We start from the raw sequence: 20,213 nt of genomic DNA, 5'->3' as shown, positions 1-20,213 counted from the left end.
AATACAAAGAAAACTACAGACCAATATCTTCTATGGACATTGATACAAAAATTCTCAACAAAATACTAGAAAACCAATTCAGCAGCATATTAAAAGGATTACACACTACAACCAAGTAGAACTGACTTATTCCTAGAATTCAAGGATGGTTCAACATCCAAAAATCAAGAAATATAATACACCATATTAACATAATGAAGGTGGGGAGTGGGAGAGAACTACATGATCACCTCAACTGATGCAGAAAACTCATTTGCCAAAGTTCAACACACTTTCATGATCAAAAATACTCACCAAACTAGGAATAGAAGGAAACTACTTCAACATAATAAAAGCCATATATGAAAAGCCCACAACAAACATCATAATCAATGATAAATGACTGAAAGCTTTTCCTCTAAGATCATAAACAAGGCAAGAATATCTACTTTTGCCACTTCTATTCAAAATTGTACTGGAAATTCTAGCCAGAGCAATTAGGCAAGAAAAATGAAATGAAAGGTATCCAAATTGGAAAGGAAAAGGTAAAATTATTTCTGTACACAGATGATATAACCGTACATGTAGAAAACTCTGAAGTTTCAAATAAATAAATAAAACTGCTGGGGGCTTCCCTGGAGGCGCAGTGGTTGAGAGTTCGCCTGCTGATGCAGGGCACATGGGTTCGTGCCCAGGTCCGGGAGGATCCCACATGCCGCAGAGCGGCTGGGCCTGTGAGCCATGGCTGCTGGGCCTGCACCTCCGGAGCCCGTGCTCCACAGCGGGAGAGGCCACAAAAATGAGAGGCCCGTGAACAGCAAAAAAAAAAAAAAAAAAAAAACTGTTGGAACTAATAAATGAATTCAGCAAAGTAGCAGTATAGAAAGTCAAAACACAAAAATCAGTTGTCTTTCTTTACATTAACAATCATTAATCTTCAAAGGAAATTACAAAACAATTCTATTTACAATAGCATCAAAAAGAATAAAATACTTAGGAATTAACTTAACCAAGGAGGCAAAAGATTTGTATAATGAAAACAAAACATGCTGAAAGAAGTTAAAGAAGACATAAATGGAAACACATCCCATGTTCATGGATTGGAAGACTTAATATTGTGAGGATGTCAATACTACCTAAAGCAATCTACAAATTCAGTACAATCACTATTGAAATCCCAATGACTTTTTTTGCATAAATAGAAAAACACATCCCAAAATTCATATGGAATCTCAAGGTACCCTGAATATCCAAAAACAAAAAAAAAAATCATGAAAAAGAACAAAGCCTAAGCACTCACACTTCCTGATTTCAAAGCTTACTGCAAAGCTATAATAATCAAAATAGTGTGGTTTTGGCATAAAAAGACAATGTAATAAGTGAGCCCAGAAATAAATCCTTCCATGTATTTCCAAATTGTTTTTGAAAAGGATGCCAACATTCACTGGGGAATGGAGAGTCTTTTCAACAAATGGTGCTGGAAAAACTGAATATTCACATGCAAAAAGTGAAGTTGGACTCTTATCTGACATCACATACAAAAATTTAATTCAAAATAGATCAAAGACTTAAGTGTATAAACTAAAATTATAAAACTCTCAGAAGAAAACAGCAAAAGCACTATGACACACTGGATGTGTCAATGATTTCATGGGTATGACACCAAAGACACAAACAACAAAAGAAAAAATAGACAAACTGGACTTCCTGAAAATTAGAAAATTTTGTGCACCAACAGACAATATCAACAGAGTAAAAATGCAACCTACATAATGGGAAAAAATACTTGCAAGCCATATGTTTGATATGGGATTAACATCCAGAATATATAAGGAACTCCTAAATACAAACAACAAAAACCTAATTTTAAAATGGGCAAAGAACTTGAATAGATATTTTTTCAAATAAAATATACAAATGACCAATAAGCACATGAAAAGATGCTCAACATCCCTAATCATTAGGAAAACACAAATCAAAGCTATAACAAGATACTACCTCCTACCCATTAGGATGGCAACTATGAAGAAAGAAAAGAACAAATGTTGGTGAGAATGTAGAGAAATCTTTGTACTGTGTTAGTGAGAATGTAAAATGGTACAGCTGCTATGGAAATTAGTATGGCAGTTCCTCAAAAAATTAAAAATAGAATTACCATATGATCCAGCAATTCCACATCTGGATACATACCCAAAAGAATTGAAAGCAGAGCCTCAAAGAGATATTTAAACATGCTTGTTCATAGCAGCATTATTCACAATAACTAAAAGGTTAAAGCACAAATGGGACCTAATTAAACTTAAAAGCTTTTGCACAGCAAAGGAAACCATAAACAAAATGAAAAGACAACCCTCAGAATGGGAGAAAATATGTGCAGAGACTGACAAGGGATTAATCTCCAAAATATACAAACAGCTCATGCAGCTCAATATCAAGAAAACAAAAAACCCAATCAAAAAATGGGCAGAAGATCTAAATAGACATTTCTCCAAAGAAGACATACAGATGGCCATGAGGCATATGAAAAGATGCTCAACATCACTAATTATCAGAGAACTGCAGATCAAAACTACAATAAAGTACCACCTCATACCAGTCAGAATGGCCATCACCAAAAAATCTAGAAACAATAAATGCTAGAGAGGGTGCGGAGAAAAGCGAACCCTCCTACACTGTTAGTGAGAATGTAAATTGGTACAGCCACTATGGAGAACAGCATGGAGGTTCCTTAAAAAACTAAAAATAGAGCTACCATATGATCCAACAATCCCACTCCTGGGCATATACCTGGACAAAACTATAATTCAAAAAGATACATGCACCCTTATGTTCATGGCAACACTATTCACAATAGCCAAAACATGGAAACAACCTAAATGTCCATCAACAGATAAATGGATAAAGAAGATGTGGTACTTATACACAACGGAATATTACTCAGCCATAAAAAAGAATGAAATAATGCCATTTGAAGCAACATGGCTAGACTTAGAGATCGTCATACTAAATGAAATAATTCAGATAGAGAAAGACAAATATATGATATTACTTATATGTGGAATCTAAAAAAAATAGTACAAATGAATCTATTTACAAAACAGAAATAGAGATGTAGAAAACAAACTTATGGTTACCAAGGGAGAAAGCAGGTAAGGGAGAAATCTCCCAATGAAATGGGAGATTGGGATTGACATATACACACTAGTATATATAAAATAGATAACTAATAAGAACCTACTGTAAAGCACAGGTAACTCTACTCAGTACTCTGTAATGATCTATATGGGAATAGAATCTAAAAAAGAGTGGATATATGTATATGTATAACTAATTCACTTTGCTGTACAGCAGAAATGAACACAACATTGTAAATCAACTAACCTCCAATAAAAATTAATTTTAAAAAAGTGAAAGCAACCCGTGTCCATCACTGAAAAAAGTCAATAAGCAAAATGTAAGGTATACAATGGAATATTATTCAGCCTTAAAAAGAAATTCTGATATGTGCTACAACATGGATAAACCTTGAGGACATTGTGTTAAGTGAAATAAGCCAGTCACAAAAAGACAAATACTGTATGATTCCACTTATATGAGGTACTTAGAGTAATCAAAGTCATAGAGACAGAAAGTAGAATGGTGGTTGCCAGGGGCTAGGGAGAGAGGAGAATGGGGAGTTATTGTTTAAGTACAGAGTTTTAATTACAAGATGAAAAGAGTAATGGAGATAGAGGGTGGTGACGGTTGCACTATGCTAATGTGTTTAATACCGCTGAACTGTACACTTAAAAACGATTGAGGCCCTTTTTTTTTATCTTTCCAAATAGCTTTTAAAAATTTATTGGGGTATAGTTGCTTCACAATGTTGTGCTAGTTTCTGCAGTACAGCGAAGTGAATCAGCCATATGTATACACATATCCCCTCCCTTCTGGACTTCCCTGCCATCTAGGTCACCACAGAGCACTGAGTAGAGTTCCCCACGCTATACAGCAGGCTCTCACTAGTTATCTATTCCACACATAGCAGTGTATACATGTCAGTCCCAATCTCCCAATTCATCCCATCCCCCCTTACCCCCTTGGTGTCCATATATTTGTCCATCGACATGAACAGATAAAGAAGATGTGATATATATATACAATGGAATACTACTCAGCCATTAAAAGGAACAAAATTGGGTTATTTGTAGAGAGGTGGACGGACACAGAGACTGTCATACAGAGTGAAGTCAGAAAGAGAAAAACAAATATAGTATATTAACACATACATGTAGAATCTAGAAAAATGGTACAGATGAACCTATTTGCAAAGTAGAAATAGAGACACAGACGTAGAGAGCAAATTTTAGGTTATGTGTATTTTACCACAATAAAAAAAAATTTAAGAATGAAAGAGGAGAAAAAAACATGTTATATTAGATTGTAGTCCAATTTCAAGCTGAAGAATGTAAATCATTTTCCAAGATACTTTTTGTGCCCTGCATGGAGACTTAAGTTTAGAGGATTTGTGGACACAAATTGGAGGCTCAAAGCAGTAGTCCAAGCAGGATGTGTGTGTTCTGCATCCATCATTGCTAAGATGAGTTTCCCAGGCTGATTTCCCTGCTCTGATTCTCTTAAAATATTGGCATTTAAATTGTCTAAGGTGGACCTCCAACCAAGACTGCAGGCAGCCACAATACTGAATGTTTAAGCAAGGTCTAAAGTAGATCATTCACTTGCCTATTTCCTAGGGGGACTTTAATAAAGAAGCTTTCCCTCTGAGTTTAAAATCATGCCATTTGGGGGCTTCCCTAGTGGCGCAGTGGTTGAGAGTCCGCCTGCCAATGCAGGGGACACGGGTTCGTGCCCCGGTCCGGGAAGATCCCACATGCCACGGAGCGGCTAGGCCCGTGAGCCTGCGCATCCGGAGCCTGTGCTCCGCAACGGGAGAGGCCACGACAGTGAGAGGCCCGCGTACTGCAAAAAATAAAAAATAATAATAATAATAAAAATAAAAATAAATAAAATCATGCCATTTTGAAAGCTGGGTAAACTTTCTAGCTCTAACCTCTAGATGGCATCAAATATGACCCCAGCCACTAAACGAGTGGTTTCCTTAATGCCTGATTGGTTATATTTGTCAGATTGTTCTTCTACTACACAGAAATTAAGACCAAAGGGAAAAGGGTAGTTTTATTTCCTGTGGCCTTCTCTTCACCAGATGGAGGAAAAGGGAACTAGTTAATTAAGAGGGAAAATGAAGAAAAGAGGAAGCAATTACATCTTGTAATCCTCCAGTGCATGTGTAGCCAAATGTAGCTCCTCAGAGAAATTCACTCAGTGGCTTCCACATCAGGCCAAACAACAGGCTCCATGCCAGAAAAGAGAAAGCAAGTGCTCAAATGCTGTGGAACATTCAGGAAGATTACTCACTGGAGTATACCCTGTCCATTCCCACAGACATAGGCAAACATGGCTCTCAACCTTGAACCTTTTCTTTGGCTCTTACTAAGTTATGGGTTTCTCAAGGGAGAAACTGCTAGTCATGTGTGAAGTTTGTTTTCCTGCATCAAAAGTGTCACTGCTCCGCACCTGAGAGTGTATTACTTCTGCTGCATCTGCCTTAGAGCTCTGCTCAGCCCTCTTTGTTACTGAGGCATCAGCTTGGAGCATGACTCCGACACACAAACTCCCCACACCCAAACATACTCTCGGTGCATAGAATGCTTCTTGGAAAAAGCACCTCAGCCTGGCAGATGGACACATGTGTCCTGAGATGAATGAACTACGTAGACCAAAGCTGTCATCAAAATTCCCCAAACTATAATACCAGTCGTTAATGTCTAAAACTACACGGAAATATGTGTGGCTGAAGCCCAGAAGAAATAAAAATCAATACACCTTCTTGTTATGTTTCTTGGAACAGCAGTCCAGGAAGTAAAGAATTACAGTGTGGACCTAGATATATTTTTGCACATTCTTACAGATGCATGATATTAAAGACAGTTATTAAATAAAAGAAATATGCTTGAGGGCATTTTTTGAGGAATAAGGCTAAAGAACTTCCTGAACATTCAACAGATGCATGAAAGTACTGTTTGCATACAGCCAGATCGCTGTATCCATACTGCAGTGCAGCACAGTGCCGGCCTTGGTGGCATAGAGCTGAACAGGAATTTACAGGCTGGTAGCAAAAGCATGTAATAAAACATGCAAATAAAGAGTGACAAAAGTTATAATAGAAAAAATAGAGGGCTGTGGCATTAGGGGGCCTACACTAACATAAAGGGTCTTTCTGAAAATAAGTGATGAGATCCAAATAATTTTAACTTAAGCTTCCTGTGAGAGCTGCTTTTTGAAGTTCTGGTATGAATGGAAGGGCGTTAAAGTATCATCTCTCCATCTTTCTGTATCAGATAAAAGTCAGAGCCAAATGAGGCAAGCAGACAGAAAGGTGGAGATGCTGCCATTGCTTTGAGAGCTGCTACTGCCTGGAGGCAGCTGACAATAGAGAAATTATTAGTCCCAACCCTTAACCAGGGGACACTCAACAGTGTCTTCTTTGCTCACATTTTCATGCAAACCCCACTCTACAGTATTGGCTTGCTCATCTGCCCAAAGGACTGGGATTTTAAGCCATTTTGGACAAGTACATATGGAACTAGAAAACGTTAACTCGTATATATTTCAATATCACTTTATCTTATATTAGTGGAATCAACATATTAAATTGTGCTATACTACATACAACAGTTATAATAGGGAAGTTATCCATTCCTTCTGGAAATTATTGCTGTTGCATGGACCCTATCAATTAAAAAGGAAAACCAGGGGTTAAATTCATTGGCTATGAGAGGGTAAAGTTAACTCTGATTAGTAGAAATAAAATGACTTAATTTGAAAGTACACAGGTCAGTGAGACCTTATCAAAGAGACACAAACTAGGGAGAAACCACAGACGGAACTGTAGAAAATGTCTCATTCTTGTGACCATGAAATTAAGGGAAGTCAATGTCAGTTCAAGTGGAGGAGAAGCTCCAAAGAGCTCCAAAGAGGTGAACCCCTGCTCTGTTAAAGATAGCCTCAGAAAGCAGCATGCTTCCTTCACCATACTGGTGAAATTATTATAATGAAAAAATTATAAACATCTAAAACAAATAGTAATTACAACCAGAGTAACATAATTTCTGGTTTTCTGCATCTTGAGGGAAGATCCAAGAAGGAACTTGAGAAGGAATTTTGTGATAAAAAAAATGAGATCAGCAAGGAAAAGAATTTGAGTTCCATATTCCAGAGCTCCTGGGCTAAGTCAATATGGATAATAAATCATGTAGTTTCATGAGGTCTGGCCCACTCCCCTCCCGAACAGTATAGCTGCTAGGAAGGAACCTTGGAAGAATAGGAGGTGACAGAAAACTCATTTCCTGGTAACTTGTAAACTTTGCTTTAGGACCGGAGCAATCCTAGCATGGACTGCTGCTCAGCTGGTTCTCCCTCCCCCTGTTACTGTCAGCTGCTACTCCTACAAGGGCAGCTTGCTCTCACCAAGCACTTGCTATGCGTCAGACAGACATAGGTTTTATCATTTCCATTTTCAGATGAGGAAAGTGAGATTAAGTAACTCAACCAAAACTACGAAAAGCACTAGGTGGAAGGGCAGTATTGAGATCCAAGCCTGCTGGCCATGAAGCCCATGTTCTCAAACTCTGGACTACAAACTATGAGACCTTCATGTCTTAAAAGACCTATACTGCTGACCTCCAAAGTATGGGGCAAGGCGATCCACTGTTTTGAGAAAATGAAATATTAGAACTTCTTTAGAAAATATCAGAACATCTTTTTCTATTCATTTTCAGTCAAAAAATAAGAAATTGTTATGCCAATATTTAGTATACTGGTTGAGCCCAGTGCATGTGTCAGCTTGTTTGCTGGGCACTCAAATACAGCATGGAGTATTCTGGAGGAAGAAAGGGGTACACCCACTTAGTGGTTCACAATGGAACCTTCCCTTGTTCTTTTATATCAATATATTGCAGCATGTTGCAGTTTACTGTACCTAGGTAGATACAGGTGATGTTTTAACAATGAATAAAAAGTAAATGCTATTTAAAAAATTTGCTTAGGAGAGCATTTGGAAACTAGTTATTTGCAAATGTGTGTGTAGTTATATGTTTCTGTTGCAAAAGACATAATTTGTGTGTCTATCAATCACCTTTCTGATCACTTCAACACTCTCTGCCCCACCTCTCTCCTATCCAGTCCCTGTGTGGTGCATAGACTCTGGCGTCCTTCAAGCAGTTGACAGCACCCAACTGTTTGGGATGCTTCTTTCTTGCCTCCCACCTCAGGTTTTTTCCTGTTGACTTGGAGGGGTGAAAGGCCACAAGACCCGGCTGAGCACCCACACAAGCACAATCCAAAGTGAATTTTTGAACCCACACAAGTGCAATCCAAAGTGAATTTATGGAGGATGGGAGCGAGACAATACATTTTCACCATTCCTTCCCCTGGAGGGACTGTCCTGAGAAGCAGTCATTTATATAGCCTTTGTGAAGACCATCTCTCAAAATCGAAAATCAGTCATGCTCTGTGGACAACTCAATAATACGTCCTTGACAGGCTCTCCCTTTCCATGTCCCTCCCTCCTGCTCCCTAGGATTGTACAGTTCTAAATAAAACCCAAGTTCTGCTTTCTGGAAAATCCAGGCTAAGGCAGGATGTCCCCTCTAAAATCTCCCTTATCTGTACCAAGAAAAAAATGGGAACAAAATATTATAACCAGTTTCAACATCCGCAAAGTAATATATTAGTTGGCTTTAATCTCATTTGTTAAAATACAAAAATGCAACACCTTCCAAGGAGTATGCAAGAGCAGCTGATTAAATCAGGAATGATAGGAATTTTTTTGCAGAATTTAAACAATAACAATAAAAAAGCTTTTGTATAAAGGGTGGATGATTGACAAATGCATATCATAATTAAGGGCAGCTAATGATGTACATCTTCCATAAGGACCCAAGTATATTTGTGAGGCATCTTTTTCAGCTAAGAACTTAGAAACAGATCTTTGTATAGCTGAATCACAAAGTGTAGGCCATGATTCAAACCAAAAATAATGAAGTATATTCAACCACATTTATGAAAACAAAAAATTTTTGTATTATTAATAAAACTTTAAAATTAATTTTTAAATATTTCATCTTTAGCTTTTTATTTTCTATTTTATGGACATTTTATGATTCCTACACATACAATTTTAAATCAGTAAATAAACATATATTGGGATGAATCCTCAAAATTATTCTATTAATGGGATGTGTGTTCAGAAAATGTTTGCAGACAACTGACACAGATTGCCTGAACTTGATTCCTATTCAGCCTCTTACAACTTGTGTGACCTGGGACAAATTACTTAATCTTTCTGAATTTGCCATTTGTAAACTGAGAATTATAATAATATTCATCTTGTAAAATTGCCATGAGGATTGTAGGTAAAAGGCTAAGAAATGCACCTGACACATAGCTAGGAACGCACAAATGTTTATTATTATTATTAACACGATTCTAATGCAAGCTCAATATCTTCTTTACTTGCCTGACAGAAAGACCACTAGCCAACACAGGCAAAGTATTGTATAACCAGGTGCTTTCAAAGGCTGGGGTAGGCGTTCCTGAAAGTAAAAATCCCCCTAGAAAAGGTAAAGAGCCTTTCAGAGAAGAAAGTTTTCAGGTTTAAAAGAGTTTTGAGATCTGGTCCAAGCCATTTACATTCTGCCCTCCGTATCCACAGGTTCAGCATCTGAGGATTCAACGAAAGAAGGATCAAAAATTCTGGGAACACTTAAGAAAATCTGAGAAAATCGGACCGCGGTTGGGTGAATCCGCAGATGCTGAACCTGCGGATAGGGAGGATGGACTTACTACACTGTTTTACATAAGAGACTTGAGCGTCTGCGGATTTGGGTGTCTGCGAGGAGTCCTGGAACCAGTCTCCCGCGGATACCGAGGCAAGACTGTATTTTACAAATAAGAAAACTGTGGATCAAAGGGGTGGATTCATTTTCCAGGCGAATGAATGGTAGAGCCACTTCTGTCTTAATTCTGCACACACAAAGGTCTTCACACAATACATAAGGCTCTGGCTTTACTGCAGTCAAAAACGTCTACATCTGCACCTTTCTGTCCCTGAAGTCTGCCAATCACAGTGGTGAAAAAAATTATATTTGTAAAATGGGAATGATAATAATATTTACCTTGTAAAACATAACACAACTTAAGGATGATAGCTCTGAAGAATGACAGTGAACTTTCAAATATGGTACAAAATTGCAGCCAACTGCAATCCAAGAAGCAGTTCTGTGAGTCGAACCAGAAACCATTTTCTCCCAAGACATTAAGTAGGCTATGGTAAGTTTACAACCCCTAACACTCCCTAACCCCCTTTCTGCCTTATTTTTCCACCATTGCAGTTATCAATATCTTAACGTGTTCTGTGTGTTGCTGATTTACCTTGTTTAGTGACTGTCTATTCATCGACAGTGAAAGCTCCAGAAAGGCAGGGGTTTTTGTCTGTTTCCCCTGTGCAAATATTTACTGAGTGAATAGATATGACCTTTTGAGTCATTCCTGCCACTTTGCCTGTTAACCCTTGGCTTCTATGAATACACAGTAGCACCGATTTCCTAAATTAAATTTCACAGAAGCCTCCTAGACACCTGACCACATAGAATTGGTTCTTCAAATAAATATCTGATTTCAATGATTTGATTAAAATGTACTATTACAGTACATGCGAGCTAAAGCCTACTAATTCTACTAATGGCAGATAAAATATCATTTCCTAAGGAAAATAATCTCTAACCCCTGAGACAAGGCACTTCTCATATTAATGACTTCCATTGTATACTTTACTTTGTGTCTTGTTGCATTTACCACAACTGTAATTAAATCACTATATATGTCACTTATTTGTTCAATGACTATCTTCTCTGCTAAACTGTAACTTCCATGAAAACAGGGACCATCATGTCCATCACTGTATTTCCAAGACCTAGCAGAACCTAGCAAATAGTAAACACTCAATAAGCACACACCAAATGAATGAACAAGCAGAAATTTAATAAGTATTCCATCTTGAACTGATTCTGGAAAAAAAAAAAAAAAGGATTTAACAGCACATGATATAAGCTATAAATTCGGTCCTTGAAGTCATTTAAGCAAACTCTAGAGAGCTGAGTAACTATTCCTTCAAATGAAGCCAGTTCCTAGTGTTTTTCTTCTAAAGCTTATGATATACAGTTACTTCTAGGAAGATATTTTCAGTTATTTCTTTTATATCCCCCAAATCAATATTGCAGGCTCAATAAGGAAAACTTCAATCTCCCAGCAATTTTGCCTTTGACCCCAAGTGAATTGTACTGTCCAGGTTCCTGGTTTCCTTCCAAAATCTGTATCTGGTTTTAAGATAAATTTTCCCAAATAAGCCATAAACATGATTTTGATGACTGAAGAATATTTTCATTTTAGATGAATAAACCAGAGGTAATTCAGACTTTTAAAATTTGTGACCTATGTACCTACACGTACTTGCTTTCATTTCCAAGTTTCCATCACTGTGAGCTCTTAGAGTGAAATAATATCCTTTTTTCTCTTGAGCGTTTTTCCTGGTTCCTAAGAGAATAAAATAGAAGCAAATTAAACCAAGTTTCTTTCATGTTAAAGAGATATATAAGAGCAAGTAAAACCCCCTACCCACACACATATAAACAATTCTCTGCCAAAATAATATTGTGTTCATCTTACAATATCCTTAGAGTTTAAGAATTCACAGAAGATTTAACATAATGGCAGTCAGTACTTGGAACTAGACAGACTGGAAAGAAGGAACGATCCTGTTTAGTCCTGGCAATTCACAAATAAAATGCTAAAGGAAATAAGACATGAGTAATTAGAAGAGAAATCCTCAAACAAAGAACTGGAAAATTAGAAAAAAGAAGAAGAAAGGGTAGTCTGTCATGCTGTTATGCCTTAAAATAACTGTCAAATTCCTAACACTAGCAAGCCAAAGTATTTCTGTACACTATATAAAGTATGCCATTGTACATTAACATTATGCCTCTATAATCTTCTCAATATCAATGGCCCTCTCTCCAGAAGCCAAAACCTCCTGAAGAAACCAGACATCCTAAGGACTATCCTATAATGAGGTGATAAAAGTGAGTAGTATTTTGACCCATAACGGAAGTAAGGCAGGATGGGGGAGTTTTTAATTGACTCTACTAGGCTTCAAGTTACATAGATATACTTCATGTACTCAAACACAAACAGTACATGATTGGGCACAGCCAGGTGTATGTTATCTGTTGTCACAATAGTAATGTGTAACAAACCAAAAAACCTCAGTGGCATTTAACAACAAATGTTTATTGCTCACATACCTGGAGTGGTTGACTAGATGGCTAGAAGCCTCTGCTTTTCTTGCCTGGGCTCACTCATATATCAGTGTTGGCTGGCTGTAAGCTAACCTAGAATAGCCTCAGCTAGGACATCTGGATCTTCAGCTCTGATCACATCTCTGATCCTTTCCTTGTGTCTCCAGAAGATAGTTGGGTATATTCTCATAAACAAGACAGAGGGGCAAGAGTGTACATGCATTTTGCAAGCTTCTGATTGTATCATGTTTACTAAACTCCTATCAGCTAAAACAATAGGCCAATAAACATGGCCCAGGCCAGTATCAAAATAGGTATACACTAGAAAGTTACACAGCAAAGCACATGGATATGGGGGCTCAGGGGGTAAAGAATTGGAGCAAATTGGCAATCTACCACATCAGATTACCCAGTATTATTTTAGTACTATTCTAGGCACTGTAGGAGGTCCAAAATTGATATAGTGCCCCATATTTTAAAGGTCTTAAAGAAATGTTTTTTCAAAATGTGGGCCATGACCCCTTAGTGGGTCATTAAATCAACTTAGTGGATTATGATCAGCATTTTTAATGGGATGGAGTGTAATGCAATGGCGAATAGAATAGAATAGAATAGAATAGAATAGAATAGAATAGAATAGAATAGAATAGAATAGAATAGGATAGGATAGGATAGAAAGTATCAGAGTCTGCAACCCATAAGGTAAGTATTGTTTCATAAAACCTTTGACTGAAGTGTGTGCATGTACACACAAATGTTAGTTCCAATGAAAAATATATATCTTACTGTAGATTTCAGACAGAAATTTGAAAGTCACTGTTTTAAAGCATACTGAACCAAAGTAAAATTCCGATTTTGCATGTTCTTCATCTTTTATCTTTACTGCCATCAGTGGGAACCAATGAATGATGAACTCTCAGCAAAAGAGTAAAACCTAGATCTTCACTAAGCAGTGTCCCATGAGCAAGAAGCCATTTGGTGGGGTGGGGAAAGTTTACCTTGCTGGTATAAGTCATGGTCTCAGACCTCAAAGAAGCTTACATATTGCTATTAATAGCCCAATCTAATACATAGGAAAATATTCTACAACATCACTAAGTTGAACGTGTTACAATCAGGTGATAATTGAATGATGAGTTTGAAAAAAATATTAAGATAAAATAACTCCCAAATACATAATGGTAACCCTCCCAGGAGTTTTTGTTTTTTGTTTTTTTTGGTGTTTTGTTTTGTTTTTTGCTGTGAGCTTCTACTTTGTACTTAGAACTTAAGAACAACACTGCAAAGTGGATATTATGGTTATCATCTCTTAGCTATGTGACTTGGAGTAAAACCAAGCAGGTCCCTTAAGGACCCTCTCTAGTATACAAGCCCTTAGCCTTTGTCCCCCATCTCTTGAAATAAAAAGGCTCTGCTTCAAGCCTCCCCTGAGTCTCAGAAGGCTGGCTCAAGAGTTAACGATTAGGAAAATGTGAACATGTAGTAACAAAACTAGCTATTGGGCCAGAAACTGGTAACAATTTAAACAATATATCAGCCATATAGCAGAGTCACAGGACCTTTAGCTCCTCCTTGAAGCACATAGATAATAATGTCTAATGCACATTCCTAAGTTGTTTTTATAGAAACCAGACTCCTACCAGCTAGCAACTGCTGATCACAGCATGTAGTCTCCAAGCCAGTTGGGACCAGAAGGCTAATGATGTTGATTTCTGAAACATCACCCTGTTACCTTACCACCAACCAATCAGAAGAAAGTCCATAGGTTGATCAGACACCCTGTAACCCCCACCCCTAATGTTGCCTTTAAAAACCCTTTCCTGAAAGCCATAGGGAGTTCTGGTCCTTTGAGCACTAGCTGCCCATTTTCCTTGCTTGACACCTGCAGTAAACACTGTACTTTCCTTCATCACAAGCCAGTGTCAGTAGATTGGCTTTGCTGTGTGTCAGGCAAGCAGACCCAAATTCCAGTTTGGTTACAGGAGCATATTATTTAATCTCTCAAATCCCCATTTCCTTATCTGTAAAAATGGTACCATAATATCCACTTCATAGAATTCCTAAGTGTTTGGCACCAAGTAGGATCTCAAAGCAAAAACTAGTTTGTCCTTTATTTATCTTTGTAAATCCCATGACACCTAGCAGGATACCTAGCACATAGTAGGTGCTCAGCTAGTCAGTTTATAAAAAATGGATTATCCTCTCTAGAGCCAGGAATATTTCCTTTGGACCACCTGGCCCTTCTGTCAAAAAAAGTTCTCATGTAAAGGCAGCAATTCTCAATAGAAAATTTATCTCCCTGTCTCAAGACTGAGAACAATTGATTACTCAGCCACCTTGGAAAGTTCTTATCTCTTTTACCACCACGGATATTATATGAGATTATCTCCTTCCTTCTTCTTGCTTCCTCAGAAAATGAGGTGTTATGACTTTTCTTAAGCTGGGGCTCTGTGGTTCTTCGTTGTCATTTGACATTAAACCTTAAGTAGGTCACTTCCTATATTCCATAGGTGGTTCTGAAACAGTTCTTAATGAACAAGAGTCGTATTCCACTTATTTCAGATATTGTGTTCCCCCTTTTCTTGTGCATGCTTTCTGTCTCTGTGTGGAAATATGTTTATGGAATTTTTTGTTTCACTGACTGTCTTTTTTGCAGGGTAATTGAAAGGTTAAATGTCTTTAAGAACTCAAATTAAAATACTTAGCATTGAATAATAAATAAAAATTTTTTATGGGTGTTCAATAGAACCTATAAAGAACTAAATATATTTTTAAACAGATAAGAGGTAAGGTAAGCCTCTTTACTTTTTTTAAAATACGAACTTAACTAGTTAATATATCATTTTCCTTACATAGTCTTTAAATCTCTTTGCAGTATCACACTCTTCCAGATTCCTTTAAGAATATAATCATTCTCTTTAAAAAACATCTGATCCTGATTCTATCTATTCCAAATCAAATAACCACATATGTGAAGAGAAGTGTTTCCTTTGGATACAGGATTCATAATAACTCACATCAGCTGGGTCCAAAATAAGGCAATCATTTAAGAAGTAAGTATGTATTTCTAAGAATTTTAGCAGCCAAATGAATACTAGAGATGGGACTTCTTCTCACACAATATGGTTCTGCTCACTAACAAGACAGACCAAGCTTGCCTTAGATACATATATTACACCATCAAATTCATCTATATGTATGAAATACATTGTCCCACTTGATATTATTTGCATTGCACATATTTGTTTTATCCTTTAAAGGACATACTGTTGCAAGAGACTTGAATGCAAGAATGGGAAATGATTCTTCCACATGGAATGTGTGGAAGACCTGGGCTAGACGATCTCAGATTCTAGAGAAAGTTATGCAATTGAAAAGGCCAGCATTTAATCAAAATAATTTGCAATCACAACTAATTTCAGTAGAACCTTAACATTAGCAAATATAACATTTATGGTTTTGAGCACTTCAAAGTGATGCTAAAATTCCAAAGCATGTCATCATTTGTAATGTTGTTCGTATGTTAATTTGAACTGCATGCATTGTAATACGGCCTTACCTAAAGCAAAAATAGGAGAGAAGGGTGTGAGGAATCAGGTGGCAGAGAGAAGAGCATGAGGAACATGAGGGCACTGAGCTTGGCTTTGTTGTTCTCTTATCACTGAATGTGAACAGATCATTTAATTTTGAGTTATACTTTATTACATTTTACAAGGGAACTCATTTTCTAGGGGAGTAATAATGAGGTTATATCCCTTGAGGATGTCAACAATCTAGTCCACTGCAAAATATCAACCTGAGAATCTTCCCTTACATTTCTCATCAAGAGACCCCATACTTGCAGTTAGCTGTACTTTCAACAGGTCAATTCAATACTCTGTTAGATTGACAGCTTCTGAGTGGTGCAGCATGAGATGACACCAGAGAATTCCATGATAATAAGCCCACTCTCCCGTTTCCTTCATTGTACAAATGCTATGGATCAGGTAAGCCTGGATCCAGATAGGGGTGCTGGCTGAAGTTTTGTGGGCAGGAAAAGTAAACTCATTTAGAATAGGTATTTATTCCTATTAGAGCAAATCATTGGCACTTCCAGGATGAAAAGAGCCCAATGTAGTCAACTTGTCACCAAGTAGCTAGTTGGCCTCAGCTGCTTGTGAGGAATAGTGTCCTGTCAGGGCTCTGACAGGACAACAGGGCTTGAGACCTGTTGCTGGCAGGTTGGACACTCGGAGTTGGCAATAGCAATATTTGCCTTCATAAGTAGGAATCTATGCTGTTAAACCCATAAGTACCTTTCACTTCTGCCTCTATGGCCTCTTCATTCATATGCTTAGTGTGTAGTTCTGAAATGGGAAAGACATAGGCTGGCTAATGTCAACTGCCTGACTTGCATTGTCTACTAGATCATTTTAGTGCCATTGAATAGTATATACTTTCTAGTAAGCACAAATTAATAAGTGATAACAAAAATCATACTTCATGCCAACTTCCATATGTCCATCCACCTGCCTCTACCCCAGACTTTATCTCTGATCTTTCAGTCTTTTTTTCCTTCCAGGCCCTTGACCAAACCCTCCAGGACATTCAACATGGCCCAGATACATGGACCATTTCTTCTTACTAGTAAAGTGGGTGACCAGGTACACTGCGCAAAGCTCTACCATGGGAAGACTTTTTTCTTCAACGTTAGCTTTCAAGGCCACCCTGCTTGTGGCTGTATTGCATCTGCCATCCATTTTTGGCTTACAACCATGTACCAAGTCAACCCATCCATAAACCAACCTCAGGTTTATCCTCTTCCTTCAACTGGTTGTATGCACCTCCCTCCCCATCTCAACCTCCTGCCAGGTATGAGCTGAGCCATAGGTGCTGGCGTACCATTGTGGGTGATATGGGCATGGCAGGTATCTCGACTATTCATGCCGTCTGGTCCTCAGTCTGGGTGTACTCAACTTTGTGACTTGTGTCCAACAGAACTCAACTCATAATAAGCAGTTCCTGATGCATGGTCACTTAGGTCTGTTGGAGTATATGACCCAAATGACAGAGCTGCTTCCACCACAGACTGAACCTGCTGCAGAGCCTTTTCCTGTTCCAAGCCTCTCTCAAAACTGACAGCCTTTGGGGTCACGTGATATATGAGCTGGAGCAGTATTCCTACATGTAGAATGTGTTCTTCCAGGACCTGAATAAGCCTAGTAGGGATTGTGCTGACCTCTTTGTGATAATGGATGAAGGTTGAGGCAAGTTGTCTTATATTTTGGAGATGTCCCAGCATGCTCCTAGGACCACTAGACCCCTGAAAACTTTGCCCAAGTGGTAGGTTCTAAAGTCTTTGTAGAATTTATCTTCCACCTTGTAGACTGAGGACCAAAGTCTCCAGCGCGCTAACTCTTGCACGTCCTGCCTGAGCAGCATGCTATCCACAATGTGATAAATCAGCTGATGTTCTACATTATGTCCCAGCAATCTAGATATTTTCAGACTGTATTATGGCAGAGGTCCAAGACTTAACATAGTCCTAGAGCAAAACTATAAATGTATATTTTTTTCCCTCCTTGTGAATGCAAACCTTTTCTAACCTCTTCCCTGATAGGGAAAGAAAAGAGTCCCATTACCAAATCAACAGCTGCAGATTGTGTAACAAGGCCATGTTAATCTACTCTAGCAAACCAGATCCTCTCTGCCACAATCTCTGCAATCGAGGCTGCTACTTGATTGAGTCTAACGGCGGTATACGGTCATTCTCCAAGATGCCTCCAGTTTCTGCAGGGGCCAGACTGGTAAATTAAATAGTGACATGATGGGGATCATCCTTAAGATCCTTAAGATCCCGGTGCTAATCTTCACTCTCTCTTATAATATGATATTACCTTTTGTTTAGTATCTTGGCTAGGCAGTTTCAAAGACTTCCTCTTTGCCCCCCATGCTACCATAACTCTTACCTCACAGGCTAAGGGTAAAATTGCAAATTCTTCAATTCCCATTTTATATTCAGGAACTGAGGAAAAGACCACCTAGTGAGTTCACAGACCCAGTGTATCCATGGCAAGCTGGACTTTGGCCAGGATTCCATTTATTACATGCTCTTCCTATATCACAAGTCTAACAGTGGGACCATAATGATGCTTCAGGTCTCCAAGTATCAATGTAAGATCTTATGTCTAACAATCGCTGAAATGCCTAATATTCCCCTTTCCCCATTGTACAATCACTCAGATAAATAGCCATAGGTCCCACTGTGGAGGGACTGGAGGAATCATTACCATGTATACTTGCCATGGTGATACCACATCCTTCCCACTGGAACCCAGCCACGTCTTCAGGCACTGGGTTCTGGGTCTGAAAACTGGCTCAGGTCTGAAAACTGCAAAAGGGATTGTGACTTTCTATTGGTGTGACCACTCTCAGTTTCCTGCTCTTTTATGATTGCTTTCTTTGATTAAATATATGTATTGAGCAATACCATCTTTGACTCTTCTTCTATTTTACCCCTAACAATGTTATTTATATTCTGTTAACTATCTTTCTGCAATTCTCTGTAGGTTAAGCCTCCTTGGCTGCCACTCAATCCTGGCAGTTGTCCCAAAAATTGCAACCCCGGGCTTCTGGCAGTTAAATGTAGCCACCTGGCCTCTACAACTTCGGAGGTCTGTAATCCTCATTAGTATCAATGAGCCAAGCTCTGTGACAGCCTCTCCTACCATCAGCTTTTGTCTGCAGAAGAAAGCCATGTGGAAATAGACAAAGACCACCTGAATGATAAGAAACAGAGGCTGTTTATTCAGAGCTCTCTACAGCAAAGGAGTCAGCCACCATCACTCATGTTTGATGGAGACTCAAAGGCAGGCAAGGGGAGTGGAAAAGCTTCACAGTGAAAATTAAGGGAAGATTTTAGGTATGTTCTGATTGCAGGGTAGTTTGCACGAGGAAGCTGGAGGCAGGCTAACTAGGAGGGCATCTTATGAGATTGTTTTCGGGAGCATATTTGGCTTTCAGTGGTTGGTCCTGAGTTGGAATCAATAAAAAATAACGAAGCTGCCAATTATTGGCTAAGTCCTGACCCTGGGCTAATTGCAGCAGAGGTTGTGGTTGTGAATATTTGTATATTTAGTCCCTCAGCCACCACTGAACCTCCTGGTGTTGTTGGTGTCTCTCTCTTCTGGGCTTGGTGTAATTCCTGGCCTTTCTGTGAAATATACTTCTCAGCTGTGTTTTCTGGCCTTGCATAATTTATCTAGTCCAGAAGACCTACCTCCCTTCTTCCGTCATTTGTCACAGTAATGCAGACTTTTCAACCATGGGCCATTGTTTTCAGCAGGCTTTTGGGGTCTTTGCCAAGGTATTGAATCCTGCATTTTGCAAAAATGTCCCCAAGTTCACAAACTCACTCTTATCCAGTCTTATGTCCCAGACCTCTTGATCAAGCAACCACAAATCCAGTCCCTTGGGAGCTGCCCAGCTCCTACCAGTTAATGCTGGCTAATTCTTACAGTTCCCTTTCCTCTCTTATCAGGCCCAGCATGTCCCTTGTTGGGTTTTGCTACAACTTAACCCTAGTTATCAACCCAGTGGTCATGAGAAGAGGTAAGGGGAGATCCTGAGAGGGGGGCCTACTGCCTTGCTAAAAAGACATCACAGTGTGTTCCCACCAGGGGAGAATGCTATCTCTTAATAGGAGGGAGTGGGCCGCCTCCGCAACTCTGAGGGCTCAATGGAATATGGAGAGCCCAAATCTTTGAGGGTGTCATTACAGATGTCCTCATCTGATGTGTCAGGGTCCCAGGTTTGCCCAACCAGAATCCTGGTCTTGGCATA

This window comes from Grampus griseus (assembly GCF_964374135.1).
Source record: "Grampus griseus genome assembly, chromosome: 17".
Lineage (NCBI taxonomy): Eukaryota > Metazoa > Chordata > Mammalia > Artiodactyla > Delphinidae > Grampus > Grampus griseus.
The sequence above is the reverse complement of the archived record's forward strand: the minus strand, read 5'-3'. Positions refer to the sequence as shown.